Source organism: Hyperolius riggenbachi, chromosome 3 (genome assembly GCF_040937935.1).
Source record: "Hyperolius riggenbachi isolate aHypRig1 chromosome 3, aHypRig1.pri, whole genome shotgun sequence".
NCBI lineage: Eukaryota > Metazoa > Chordata > Amphibia > Anura > Hyperoliidae > Hyperolius > Hyperolius riggenbachi.
Window position 1 is genome coordinate 226,345,724 of NC_090648.1, and position 14,355 is coordinate 226,360,078.

The 14,355-nt window shown below is 42.3% G+C and overlaps 1 protein-coding gene and 1 long non-coding RNA gene across 3 annotated transcripts in view; one reads left to right on the top strand and one right to left on the bottom strand.

The window, feature by feature from the left end:
- Nucleotides 1–6,550: 6,550 nt before the first annotated feature.
- LOC137563437 (uncharacterized) lies at nt 6,551–7,834 on the bottom strand. Its single transcript, XR_011030349.1, has 2 exons — nt 7,773–7,834; nt 6,551–6,614 (listed from the first exon to the last, which is right to left on the bottom strand). It is a non-coding gene; the product is annotated as an uncharacterized lncRNA (long non-coding RNA).
- The window catches only part of CPT1B (carnitine palmitoyltransferase 1B), a 62,013-nt gene continuing 54,418 nt past the window's right edge, over nt 6,761–14,355 (top strand). For both annotated transcript variants that reach the window (XM_068275873.1, XM_068275874.1), the window contains exon 1: nt 6,761–6,991. The gene's annotated coding sequence lies outside the window, so the exon portion shown is untranslated. The remainder of the gene's footprint in view (nt 6,992–14,355) is intronic.

Consider the following 14,355-nt stretch of genomic DNA (forward strand, 5'->3'; position numbering starts at 1 on the left):
ACAGGGGGGGTGGTCTGGGGAGAATCTGAGGGGTGGGGGGTGATCAGGAGGGGGCAGGGAGCAGGGGGGGGGGGGATAAAAAAAAAAATAGCGTTGACAGATAGTGACAGGGAGTGATTGATGGGTGATTAGGGGGGTGATTGGGTGCAAACAGGGGTCTGGGGGGTGGGTAGGGGGGGGGGGTCTGATGGGTGCTGTGGGCGATCTGGGGCAGGGGGGGGAGAAATCAGTGTGCTTGGGTGCAGACTAGGGTGGCTGCAGCCTGCCCTGGTGGTCCCTCGGACACTGGGACCACCAGGGCAGGAGGCAGCCTGTATAATACACTTTGTAAACATTACAAAGTGTATTATACACTTTGTATGCGGCGATCGCGGGGTTAACATCCCGCCGGCGCTTCCGTATAGCCGGCGGGATGTTGCGGCGAGCGAGCGGTGACAGGCGCCAGCGGAGGATCGCGTCAAGGATGACGCGATCGCTCCGCCCATGCCCTTAAATGGACCGCCGCCTCTGTGGGTGAGGCCGTCCTGCAGGGCTCCACTTCCCCGCCGCCCCTGTGTAGTGGGCGGTCGGGAAGTGGTTAAGGAATGTGGAGGTGAGTTTTCTCTTGCCTTATTATCTCTATCATGATCTTAGTGAATTGAGGCCATAGTGCTGGCTGCATCCAACTCCCCAAATAAGATGTGTAATCACATTAGCAATGCGCTGGCGTCCGTCTCAGAGATGGATGTCGACACAAATAGGGATGGGTCCTAAGAAATGTTCCTAAAACGGCCTTTCACATGCACAAGTGTAAACAGTGCGCTTATAGCACCATTCAGCCACTGAACTGCTAGGAATGAGTGCGTTCTGGTTGCTCCAAATGAAAGGGTTTGTAGCCATGTGTGTCAGTGGCTGACATGCAGTATTGTTCTGCAGCTCAGAAGTATATGTATGCGACAGGTGATCCGCCACTGCTTGTGTTGGATGCTTGCAGCCACCTGCAAGCACCTGACAGATAAACTGACAGAATGGACATGAACGTAACCGATCCATGTACAAGGGTCCATAGAGTGAATTTCTTTTCTTGTTACACTTGTGTTTGGAAAGACTGATGTAAATGCATCATATTTTGTACACGAGGTACAAGTAGTATGTGTTCTACCATCTATTAGAATAAGACATTCAAAAAAAGGAACTTGCCATCTCACTTAAAGGGGCACTATGACGAAAAATTGTAAAATTTAAAATATGTCCAAACATATACAAATAAAAAGTACATTTTTTTTTCCACAGTAAAATGAGCCGTAAATTACTTTTCTCCTATGTTGCTGTCACTTATAGGAGGTAGTAGAAATCTGACAGAAGCGACAGGTTTTGGACTAGTTCTTCTCTTCATAGGGGATTCTCAGGGATATATTTATTTTCACAAGCACTTCGTGAATGGCAGTTGCTCTGTCCAACTGCCAAAAACTGTGTAGCGAGCAGGAAAAGCTGGCCAACATCATTGTTTAAATCATTTTCAGGGAATATATTTATAAAGAATAAAAGCCTTGCTGAGAATCCCCTATGAAGAGATGGACTAGTTCAAAACCGGTCAGATTTCTACTACCTACTGTAAGTGACAGCAACATAGGAGTAATTTATGGCTCATTTTACTCTGGAAAAAACTTACTTCTTATTTGTTTGTTTGCACATATTTTACATTTTACAATTTTTCGCCATAGTGCCTCTTTCTCATAGTGCACATTTCTTATAGGTATTTCACATTTATAGGCTAACATCATAGCAGCTTAGAGATTTTTCAATAAACTGTGTAGATTAAAAACAATCTCAGACTTGTTTTTGTTTAAATCGGTCAGTAAATTAAATACCCAGTTCAACAAAATCAAAACGAATGTCAGCAATCTGTTTTCTGAGCACTCACACTGATTTTTTTTTTTTTTTTTTTCCCTCTGTCAATGGCTGTAATACAAATAATCTGGATAAATCTCCTGTGAATGTGAAGCCAATGAGAGAAATTAAATTCCAATCTGCAGGACAGTTTTCTTACAGTAAGTAACAAGCACATGCACTTCTGAGCCATATGCTTCCATGAACTGAGACACAGACTCCTAATTGGGCTAGCGCCTGAATTACTAATGCTTCTCGTTTAAGAGGTTGTTTCTTTTTTGTCTCTGAGAGCTTCAAGTACCAATACCATCAGGTTTACTTTGTGGTTGTCTTCTCATCCTGATTGGGTATTTGAAGTGACAATGAGGCTTTTGTTCTCAATGTAAGTAAAGCAACAGGTTTAATTTGTGAAATAGGAAAAGTAAAATGCAACCTTTGTGTAGCACTACATAGAAGCCTACAGGTGTGTTTGCCTTCTGTTTAGCTAATTAATTGTTATACTGTATATGTACCACTATTAAATTCTTACTGTTTAGAGTAGTATTGCAGAATACAGAAAGGTCGTGACCATGGTTCAATGACTTAATAATTATTATATTTTTATGCATTTTATATTAAACTGACATCTTGCATAGCACTTTACAAAGTATATAGTACTATCACTGTCTCTCCGAGGAGCTCAAAATTGAATCCATACCTCAGTCCTGTTCTGTTATCCTCCCTTCCATAGTCAAAAGCCAATTTCGAGGCAACCAATTTACTTATCAACATTTTGGATGCCTGGGAAAATCCATGTAAACATGGGGATAATATAAAAATTCCATGTAAAATTGTACATGTACAGCAGCACTGTGCTGCTATGTTTACAAGTCTTCATTCACATCGGCACTGATAACAGGCCATTTACCGGATCTGAAAGCAGCAGCTCAAAGGACATATTAACGAATATTATGCTAAGTGTAGGACCCATTCATACCTTTCATTGCTTCAGTTCCGATCATTGGAACACGAGGTACCTCAGTAAATATGTTCACCACATACACTGCGGATGCCAATGTAAACAATAAAAGCCTATTGGAAAGGACGTTGTCCATACTCACTAGGCTGTTTGCTGTATATATGTTCCAGCCCTTTCTTCTGTCACCCTCTTCTGTCTCACCTCTGCTGCTTGGATCCACCACTAGTGGATATAAGTGCCACAATACCGATAGGACCCTCGGTAGAGGTATGCGGTTCCCATTGTATTAAAAAGATCAATGGGTATCCTCTATTCCAAGGCAGGATTCTCATTGTTCCACTATTCAATGGACCAATGAAGATCCTCTCTAGGAGGATTTCTATTGGTCTGTTTCAAAACAGTCCAGAGCTCCAGTAGCATGCTTTTGCCAGAGCTTCCGTCAGTTTTTAGGTGCTTGTTCCTGGTGGATCTAAGTGGATGCACAATAGTGCATAATGTGAACGATGTGATGGACACAGAGTATCAGTGCAGGATATGTTGTGAATGGACTGGTATGTATCCGGTGAATTGTTTATCTAACCTCAGTAAATGGTAATGGTAACTAGTTTTAATCACAATCAAGGTAGCCACATATGGTTCAATTTTTTTTTCCATTTGGTTTTATTTTAAAATTATTTTACCTATTAAACATTTCTGAAGCTGTTTTGATTGGTCCAATAGTTTTCACTATGCCTGTTCAAAAATGGATTAAATATTTCTACAGTTGATCAACATAAAAAAAAAAATTAAATTGATTTTCCTATGCAATGGATACTTTTATGGAATAAAACTAAAAACTACACAATATAGTTGTATCATGTGTCCACCTTTAGAGACTAGTACACATGCCTACTTTCTGGTAGTAAATAGGGGTAGCCAAAAGTGATGCAAATAATTCTGAGTTGATGCAGGATTATGTATTTTTTAAGCAAATTTATACAGCTTGAAAAAGAACCATTGAACTTGCACATTGTCTTTATCTCGGCTGTTCAGTAACCCAGCTTCTGTTCAGTGAGGAGACCTTGGACAAGACTCCCTAACACTGCTACTGCCTATAGAGCGCACCCTAGTGGCTGCAGCTATGTCGCTTTGAGTCCGCCAGGAGAAAACTGCAATATAAATGTTTTGTGTCTTGTCTTGCTTCAATTGGTCCATTTTTTGAAGCTGCAAATCTTATATAATAAAACCCCTGTGTCTCTGCGTCCTCCTGTGTCCCTGTGTCTGTGCTTTCAGACCTGACAGTTTGCTGTCTGTAAACCTCATTGCATTGTGTGAAATAACAGCTTTTTCCAACTGGCAAGCAAGCAACATCTCCCTGTGTGCATATACTTCGGACAGTGGTGGACAACGGGTAAGCGGGACACATCTAAGTGCGTTGTGGGAGGGGTAAATTGTAGCGGCCGTTGCCTAGTGCCCATTTTTAAACGGGCGGGCCTTTTTGCTAGTATTTGTATAAATAATGTACATAATTCATCTACTCAGAATGATTTGACCATCCTTAGTAATAACCCAAAAATCTCCTTAATATTGTATTAGGTTAACTCTCTTGCCATTTATAAACTAAGTATTTTGCTATATTTCACTTTAATAAGTTGGGAGTATTGGTATCTGGATTCTGCAGAGGAGGATCGAATGACTGGTATTCCCCTGTATATTCCTCTTGGGGTTCCATGGGACAAGTCTGTATTGACCACTGCTGTTATTTTATACGTCGCTGTATATGTCCTAATATTTTTTATTCCCACTTTTTAGAGTAGGGCTTCCAGTTACAGAGAAGCCTTGGCCCTTCCCATATATTAGTATATATCTGCATCTCCTATCTGTTTTTTTAAATTCAATTCTATACAGATACACTTACTGGTAGTGAACTGGAGATCTGACACTGTGTTGTGCTGGTAAGCTTCCCATCTCCTATTCTCCTACCCTCCTACCATGCAGGATAGAAGTTGATTACGTGATTTGCCACCTTTCAGTTGCCAATTTGTAGTCGGTCATAAAGCGGAACTGTGGCGAACATTACGGAAAGGCGTGTGCGTAATCGCCAACAATTTTTTTTATGGTCCAGCACCATTACTGTCACTGCTGTGTAACTGTACAATAAATGTCTTTCCTTTCTCTTCCCCCCCCCCCCTCTGAGAGTATTGCAGAGTACAGTACCTTCCCCCCATGTCCTGATAACATGGAAAGGAATTTCACACGTGGCCTATCTCCTAGGCAGTGCAACTTGCTGCACAGCTCATGTCCCAGAAACTAGATCCAACCAGTAAGATAAGAGATTCCCTCCAAACTCATAGACTCAAACAAAGGAAACTTTAATTTTTTAATAATTCAAAATAGGTTTGGCACAGAAAGACAAAAAATACATTTTCGGATACCCATAAAGCAGTTATATCATACACCTGAATTGCAATTTTCTAACTGTAAGGAATCAGTAGAGAAACTGCTTTATCCGGCCTGCGTAGAGCGAATGCGATAGAATAGCCTCGTTTGATACAGGGTCGCAGGCCGCTTATGAATATAGCCTCGGATTTGCGATGCGCCAATCTGGGGCGGAGTCACACAGAGAATTCATAAATGATACATTTTTTGCTCTGAGTCTGGGGGTGGCAACCTGCTGATTAGGCGGTAACCCCGCCTTAAACACACCTACTTTCCAGGTAGTGACAGCCCAAAACTCAGGTCCTATAAAAGTGGGCCGGGATCAAACCCGCCCAGTTCTCCAAATTCCATCGACCAGGAAAGTCCACGCATGCATTCAAGGAGAACCGACCAATGCTGTGTTCAAGGACTCTTAACCTTAATGCCTACTTTTAAACTGGACTCGGTTTCTTCATTCTCTCCTATGTTGCTGGCATTTACAGTAGGTAGTAGAAATCTGACATTACCGACAGGTTTTGGGTTAGTCCATCTCTCCATAGGGGATTCTCAGCATGGCCTTTATTCTTTATAAAGACACTCTCTGAAAAAGATTTATACAAAGATGCTGACCAGCCTCCCCACTCACCATACACTTCTTTGGCAGTTGGACGGAGCAACTGCCATTCACGAAGTGCATTTTGAAAATAAAGAAATTCCTTTGAACCCCCCATAAGGAGATGGGCTAGTTCAAAACCTGTCGGTAATGTCAGATTTCTACTACTTACTGTAAATGCCAGCAACATAGGAGAGAAGTAATTTATGGTTCATTTTACTCAGGAAGAAGTGTACTTCTTATTTGTATGTGTTTTAATTAAATTTTATGATTTTTGCGACAGTTCCTCTTAAAGATTCCCAGCTCTGATGAAAAATCCTTGCATCTTACTCAGAATAGGTCTCCTATTCCCCAGACAAGGAAAAACAAACACTCATTCTTGTTCCTTTGTAAACTCTTTCACTTCCAGATGAACTTGGCTACACAGAAGTGGAGGTCGAGGGAATTGTTTTTCAGTTTGGGCTAGCATGGTAAGTATTACAACCTCTGCCAGTATTTTATTGATGCATGGGTTTCTGTTGGGGAAATCACACTTCCTGTTTTATTGGCAGTGGGCATAAAGAGACATTCATTTCATAACTCACCTGAACAGAAGTTTGGTATGAATCTTTCAGTGGGGAATATTTTGTGGTTTTAGGTACCAAAACTGTGATTCTCCATTTCTTTGGGGAGTAGTCTGATAGTACTGATGGTCTGGAACACAAATTGAGGTCTTATTTCCTCGGTTGGAACACAGAAGCCTGACAGCAGCTTTGAAGCTTCCTGCTTTATCCAAAACTATAAGAGGAAAAAAAAAAAGATTTACTGTGACTTCCACTTTAATCTCTGTGTATAACTGGTGGGTAAAAATAGCTCTGTCCTGTGTGTACAGTAAACTTTTGTATATTACATGGTGGCTGTCTACAAGTTTTCTTCAGTGAAGCTCAGTCAGAAGCAACACCACAGTCCTGTGTTTCTGGGTCTCAGGTTACACTGGTTTGGTTTTGGCTGCAGCTGAGAAAATTACATACACACACTCATACACACACAGGCACACACACGGTTGCTTGAAGGACACAGAGGACGGAAGGCAGCAGCTGTGTCTGTGTGTCCGTGAGCTTCTATTTGCTTGTGTGTGGAGCCTGGAGATCCTTGAAATAAACTGTGATTAACAGGTAGGTTTCTCAGTTTCTTGTGCCAGTGTCAGTGTTAGTTTAGTATTTTTGTTTTACATAATTTATGCAAGCAGTGTTTGATATCTGTTATACTTTGCTAAGTGTTCCCTCCTTAACAAAATGCTATAAAATTAATCATTTGTTATAAGATTGCATACACTTTCTTGATTATATTTATTCATATAAACTTGTAGTTCTAGGAGGCTTATGTCCATCCACAATAATGTAACCGGCATCTGAAATGCTGACCTTCCTACTTTCTTTGCTATTCTAGTACCTGTTACGTGACAGCGTAGCACGTGATGGCAATAAAGTGTAGCAGAATATTTATCCCTACCCTGTGTTACTAAAATGCACTTCATTACCTCTATGTCCTAGCTAGGAAGAAATCCCTGTTTTGGTGGCACCTGTCACTGGGTCAAGAGGTGAGGGGAAAATCTGTAGTGATGACACAGACCACAATAAGTTCCTAATCTTTTTGCGTAAACATGGACTGTGGGCCTTTCATTACCACCTACCGTAGCATAAAATTGACAAATGAAGTTGTGTGTGACATTTAGGAAGAGACGGGCCAAAGAATGACTTTACAAGCAGAGGATGGTATTTGCATATTTGCTAACTCTGCATTTGGGAACTTCTGTGGCTTTCAAGGTTAAATCGCAGGTATGCCCAGACACCCATAGGTTATCAGTTCTGATGTCACTTTAAAGAAAAGCTCCATAAACTGCAGCCTGTTGGCTGGAGAAGGCAAGTGTTATGTTATGTTATAAATTACAATTACCTGTACTGCATCCATCAGGAGGTCTGTTCTTCTGAAAATGCTGTACAGTATGTCCAGGCCAGTGACCAGCAGTGCTGTTCCAGTGATAGCGAGGTGGCTTCATAGCAATCTATGGGATTCAACCAACTCATTATAATTACAAGCAACATCCCTTAACCTGGAACTGCAGGGGCAGTTACTAGTGGTTTCATAAGGAGATATTGTATTTCCTAATGACTATGCCAGAGGGGGGAAATTTGGTTTTGATTGTGATGTTTATATTGCTGTTTTTATCCTCATTTTGCAAGCATTTTTAGCACTTCCTGTTGAGCAGGTGAGTAAAGTAAATTGCTCTAAAGCCTGGTAGACACATCCCATTTTGATTGGGCAATCACTGACCAATTTTACCACCCCATGTAGTATGAGGGCTAACACATATTGTATACTATGAGCAGACTGTGTAGGTAAACCCTCCTACTACATGAAGGTGGTAATATTGGTCAGTGATTGGCCAATCATAATTGAAAGTGTGTACCAGATTTCAGGGCACTTTTACATGTAATGCATTGTTATGCATTGCATTGAGGGTTTTTTTCTATAGCAATGCAATCTGAAAAACTTGTTTTTCATCGTATAGTATGAAAAAGGCCATAGGCAGCCCCGTTTCTAGGGGCGGGCGAGGCGGCAGCAGCACACACAGACTCAGCCGCGGGTCACCCTCCGTGCTCTCCCTTCCTCTCTTCGGGTCACCCTCCGTGCTCTCCCCTCCATTGCAAAGTAAGATCTATGGCAGCGGGAGCTGGGAGCGGTGTAGTAGTAACTCACCTTCCTGCCTCCATGCGAGGTTGACTGTTGCTGGAATGTTCTGTATCCATCGCTTACTCTTACTACTTCCTGATTAGCAGGAAGTAGTGCAGCGCTGGATACTAAGCAGCTCGGCGGCAGTCAACCTTGCATGGAGCCAAGAAGGTGAGTTACTACTATACCACTCCCGCTGCCATATATCTTACTTTGCAATCAGGGGGGGGGGGGGCGGGTAAGCATGGAGGGGGACCTGAAGAGAGGGGAGAGTTGTCCCTCCCCCCCCCCCCTCAGCGGCTGAATCCATCTGTGCCGCAGCTCCCCCCTCCTTCACTTTAATCCACGCACATATACCTGGCTAATCTATAGCCAGGTATAGGTAGCCAGGTATAGATGCCACCTTTTCTGTTTACTGGTGGCTAAATACGCCATTGCATATAATGTTCACAAGACCATTGGGGGGGGGGGGGGGCGGGAGCACGATTTAGACTAGAAACTGCCCTGGCCATAGGGAAACATGGACACTGGACTGCACATCAGTTGTCCTTTCAGTTACAACTGACAGCAAATGATATAGTGTAAAAGGACCCTCTGGGTGCGTACACCGATGCAATTCTGATTGGTCACAATTTTACCACTTCCATGTAGCATGAGGGCCAACAGATTTTGAATTCTATGAACATATTATTTAGGTAAGCTCTAATACTACATGGAAGTGGTACAATTGGTCATTGATTTGACCAATCAAAACCGAATTGTGTGTAGCAGGCTTAACCACTTAAGGGCAAGCTGATTATTATGTGATCTGTGCTGCGTGGGCTCTTCAGCCCGCAGCACAGATCACGTTTGTGGCAGGGCGATCAGACTGCCCCCCCCCCTTTTTTTTTCCCCACTAGGGGATGTCCTGCTGGGGGGGTCTGATCACCGCCGGCTGCTTGTGGTTAGCGGGGGGGGGGGGCTCCTCAAAGCCCCCCTCCGCAGCGCTATTCCCCCCTCCCTCTCATTCCCTCCCTCTCCTCCTTCCTAAGGGCGGTACAGGATGGTGATCCGTCCTGTACCGCCTCTGATAGGCTTCAGCCTATCAGATGCCGGGGATCAACGATCTCCTTTACGGTGCTGCTGCAACAGCAGCGACGTAAACACCGGGGATTTCTTCCCCGCGTGTTTACATTTCGCCTGCGAGCCGCGATCGGAGGCTCGCAGGTTGTTCACGGAGACTCCCTCCGTGAACTGACATGGAACGGCCGTTCGAGCGGCAGTTTCCATGGAAATACCTATCGTGGTGGCTGGTCGTTAAGTGGTTAAGGCAGGGATCACACTTGGGGTAATTACATGTGAAAATGCATGTAATGCTTTACTGTGGACAGTGTTACAGAAAAAGGTATAAACAAATGTATACCTTCTTTTTTGAGAGCAGGTGTGGATAGAGCTCCTGTTAAGTTTTTATTTCTGAAAACACCAAGCTTCATATTAACATGATGTATTTTTGAAATATCTGTGTGCTGAACTATGTTGCGCAAGTCAAACATGTTTATGGGGACATTCTTGCGTCTTCACCTGACTGTATGCATGGTTTCATGCTCTTATATGCTTTACAATATTGCTACTTCTGTGCTCTAAATTAGAACTTTAAACTAGAAGTGAACAGGAAGTGTATACACCGTTTCCATGAGTATGTGTGCATCTACTTCCCCTTTTTTTTTTGAACAAGGGAAATAGTACATATATGGCAGTTTTAAATGAAGTATATAAAATATAGTCCGTATAGCAACTTTGAACATCTTCGTTTATGTAAGTGCTGCTATGGAACAGCAAACCCAACCAATAAATCAGTGTATGGGGAAACTATGTTCTTGACACATTATAAAACTTTCATTTTGTTGTCTATCATTCAGGCTGTCCGCTTCTTTGTATTGTAGCGCTGATATGACTTAGGCTGCTTTCACAGTGGGACGTTACAGGCGCACGTTAGAGCAGCCTGTAACGCAGCCCAACGCACAGTAATGAAAAATCAATGGGCTGTTCACAGTGCCCACGTTGCGTTACATTGTAACGCGGCACGTTAAGTGCATGCAGTACTTTATACAAGTTATTAGCCGCGTTAGACTGTGTGCACATGCTTAGTAATGTTGTTTTTTCCGTGCACAAGGAGGAGGGGAGAGTCCGCTAGTGATCCCAGCCACATGGCTAATTAATATTCACTGCACTGCAGTGTTTTCTTCCTGGAGCGGCTGCTTATTGGCTGGCGGGACCACGTGATGCGGAGTGTTCCGCTCACGTGGTCTCCACCAGCGCATGCGTCAAAGTACGCAGCACGGACGCATCAAGAGCTTAAGCCGCTTAACACGGCTCTATGTAGCGTCCTCTTATGCTACCACCATGCGTTGTGTTAGGGGCACAATATGCGACCTTAACGTTGCATCTAACGCAACGTCTTAGTGGGAAAGAGGCCTAAAGGTAGGCGTACATCATTAGATATGTTAAATGATTGCTATCTAGGTATTAACCCTTTGTCATCTTGTCCCACTCTATTTTTATGTCCTATTTCAGTAGAGATCTGATCTAATGTCATACTCGCCAGTGTTGCCACTAGATTTGTCCTGCTTTACGCAGCACAATGCTAATATAGCCTACTTAATCGGTGTACTGTTCACCACATGCTCCCGCCACTTCAATATATCTATAAAAAGAAAACCTTTCCTGTTTAATGCTCGATTGGCAGATGCATATTGTGGGTGCCTTCATTTTTAACATATTTACATTAGATTCAGTGTTTTTAATCTAATATCTAATCCACTGAACATGTCTCATAGTGTATGCCTGCCTTTGCAGGAAGTAGTAAAGATCCCTGAGACTGTTGTCACATTAAGTCCTGCCCCTTGTGACATCACTATTCCACTCCATCCACCACTGTATGCTTCCAAATTAACACATGCATGCCTTGACGGTTAAAAGGACGGTACATTGAGGAGGTGTCTGTGCCTGAGAGGTTGTGGGTTGTGTAAAAGAGGGCTTACGTCGGTGTACACTTTTTCTGCTAGATTTCTGAGTTCCTCTGGAAATGGTTATTGTTGCACACCATAATGTAAATGGCTACAAAACTGTTTCTCTATAGAGCTGTAACTGATAGACTACTGTCAGACAGACTATGTAGAAAGTGAGGCAAAATCAAGACCATTGGTACCCTCCCATAGAAGTCAACATTAAGAACAAAGCATGCAATACTCCAAAAACCCAGACTATGGGTAACCTCTCTTGCCACTCAGTTTGTGGGTCCCACTATCAGGAGAACACACAGTGGTGTGCATATCAGGGCTGCGATGAGAAAACCATTACTATCCAAAACATTTCTGCTCTTTTCTAAATACTGCACAGAACAGCCAGAAAGCTACAGAAAAAATGTTCTACAGAAGGACTGATGAGACAAAAATAGATATTTCTGGCTTGAATGAAAATTGTTTGGAAAACAACATCAACGTAGAAACCTTATCCCATCACCAAATATAGTGGTGACCGCACAAATAACTGGGCCTGTTTTGTCACCTCTGGATCTGGTCTAATTGTCATCTTTGGTGTAACAATGAATTCTAAATTGTAACAGCTAATTTGTATACAGAAGCATAGCATACATTTAGTGTGTGTGTTCCTGGTAAGGCACATGTACTTGGATCATGTTTTTATTTTTCACAATTCATTAGTGTCTGAATCAATATGGTCAGACTTTGGTAAAAGCACCTGATTTGCATGCTTGTTCAGGGTCAGTGGCTTAAACTATTGAGGCCGAGGATCAGCAGGAAAGCCAGGTTATATGCATTGTTTAAACCCAAATAAACATGGCAGCCTCCATACTTACAATTATGACAGGGTAACTTTAAATGTGCAAAGCAACATGGACATAGTCTGTACAGAGTGTGGGTGGGGCCAGATATGTACAACCTAAAAGTACGTGTTCCAAGATTACATGCAGCTGCCACTGATTTATGGGCCTGTATCCACAAACAAATGAAACTGCCACATTTGGGTGGAGCTGAGCTTTCATAATCTGTCAATTGGTAGTATCTGCTACTTAGTTAGACTTATCTTGTCTCATATCTTGTCATATCATGACAAGATATATATATATATATATATACTCTGTACAGCGCTGCGTAATATGTCGGCGCTATATAAATACATAATAATAATTAAAAAAATAATAATATCTTCACCTGCTCTTTCTGAAGTTCCTCACTCTTCTTCCTTGTTGCTTTCTGACCTTTCACACACTTGGGCTGCATCCAGACCTGCTCCATGGATACAAACTTACGTGTTGAGCTGCTGCAGAGACGGAATGTGTGATGAACAGGGAACACGTAGGGGACATATCGGAAAGAACAGATTTCTCTTAAGCATTACGGTTTTATTTTTGTGTGATACAATTTTGTAACTGTTATATGTATACATATAGACAGTCAGAAAACCCCTGAGTAACAACACCACACAATTTGCTCTTCTAAACACTGTTGCATTGTGACATACTTTTTAGATGAGATTGTTTTCTTAAAGTATAACTAGTGCAATGGAGAAAGAATTATTGGAACGCCTCCAGAGCCATGGAAGACAGCAAGGACAAGACTTCTCTGCAACTTGCACTGCTGTGCAAATAAGTTAGTTTTCCATGGTGGTCAATACCAGCCTAGGGAGCAGCATATAGATGGACACCATACATGCTAAATGCTACTGTAAATCAGCTAACTACTGCACTGTTGGATAGGCTAATAAAAGAAAGCAATTGCACTCACAAAGACAATGCCGACTTTTATTCACATATCTCAAGCTTTTTTTCATAAAATAATAACCTTCTTTACTGTGCTTATAATGCAAACTGCTTGCTTGAACTAAGATTTACCCTCCAAAACAAACACTTTCCTCTCAATGGAGCCAAAGCTAGCTACACATGCACAATTACTGTCACCCACGGGAATTGGTGGATATGTTTTTGGTCTGTACTTGATAAATTACTTATATAAACTGCTCAAAAACAAATTAAAGGAACACTTTGAAAACACATCAGATCTTAAAGTGAAAAATTACAATTACTGATATGGAATGCGTAATGTATTAGAATTGAAAAAATGCCACAGTGTTTGATGGAAATAAAAAATTATCAAGCTACAGAGGGCTAAATTCAAAGACACCCCAAGTCTAATTTCATTGCAGCAAATTAAAAATTGTATTCAGTTTTTTTATGGCCCCATGTGCTTCTATGCATGACTGACAACATTGGGGCATGCTCCTAATTAGACAACAGATGGTGTCATGGGGAATTCCTCCTAGATCTAGACCAGGGCATCACTGAGCTCCTGGACAGAGGGGCAACCTGACTGCATCGGATAGACCATGGCATAATGTCCCAGAAGTGGACTATTGGACTTGAGTCAGGCAAGCACAGGGTCCAAGCGAAAATATCAATACTTCACCCTCCAGGAACTGCCTTCGTACTCTCACTACATGAGGCCAGGCTTTGTTGTGCACCAGGAGGAACCCAGGACCCACGGTACTTGTGTAGGGTCTGATAATGGGTCAAAGGAATTCAACTTAGTGACAGGTTGTTTAGCCTATTGTTAACCTGTTGAGATCTGCGAGTCCTCCCATGGATATGCCTCCCTAGTCCATCGCTGACCCTCCACCAAACCAACCACATTGAATAATGTTACAAGCAGCATTCTCCAGATCCTTTTACATTGTCTGCCAAAAGTGCTTAGAGTGAACTTTATCTCATCTGTGAAAAACAAAGTGTGCTAGTGGCAGACCTACCAATCCT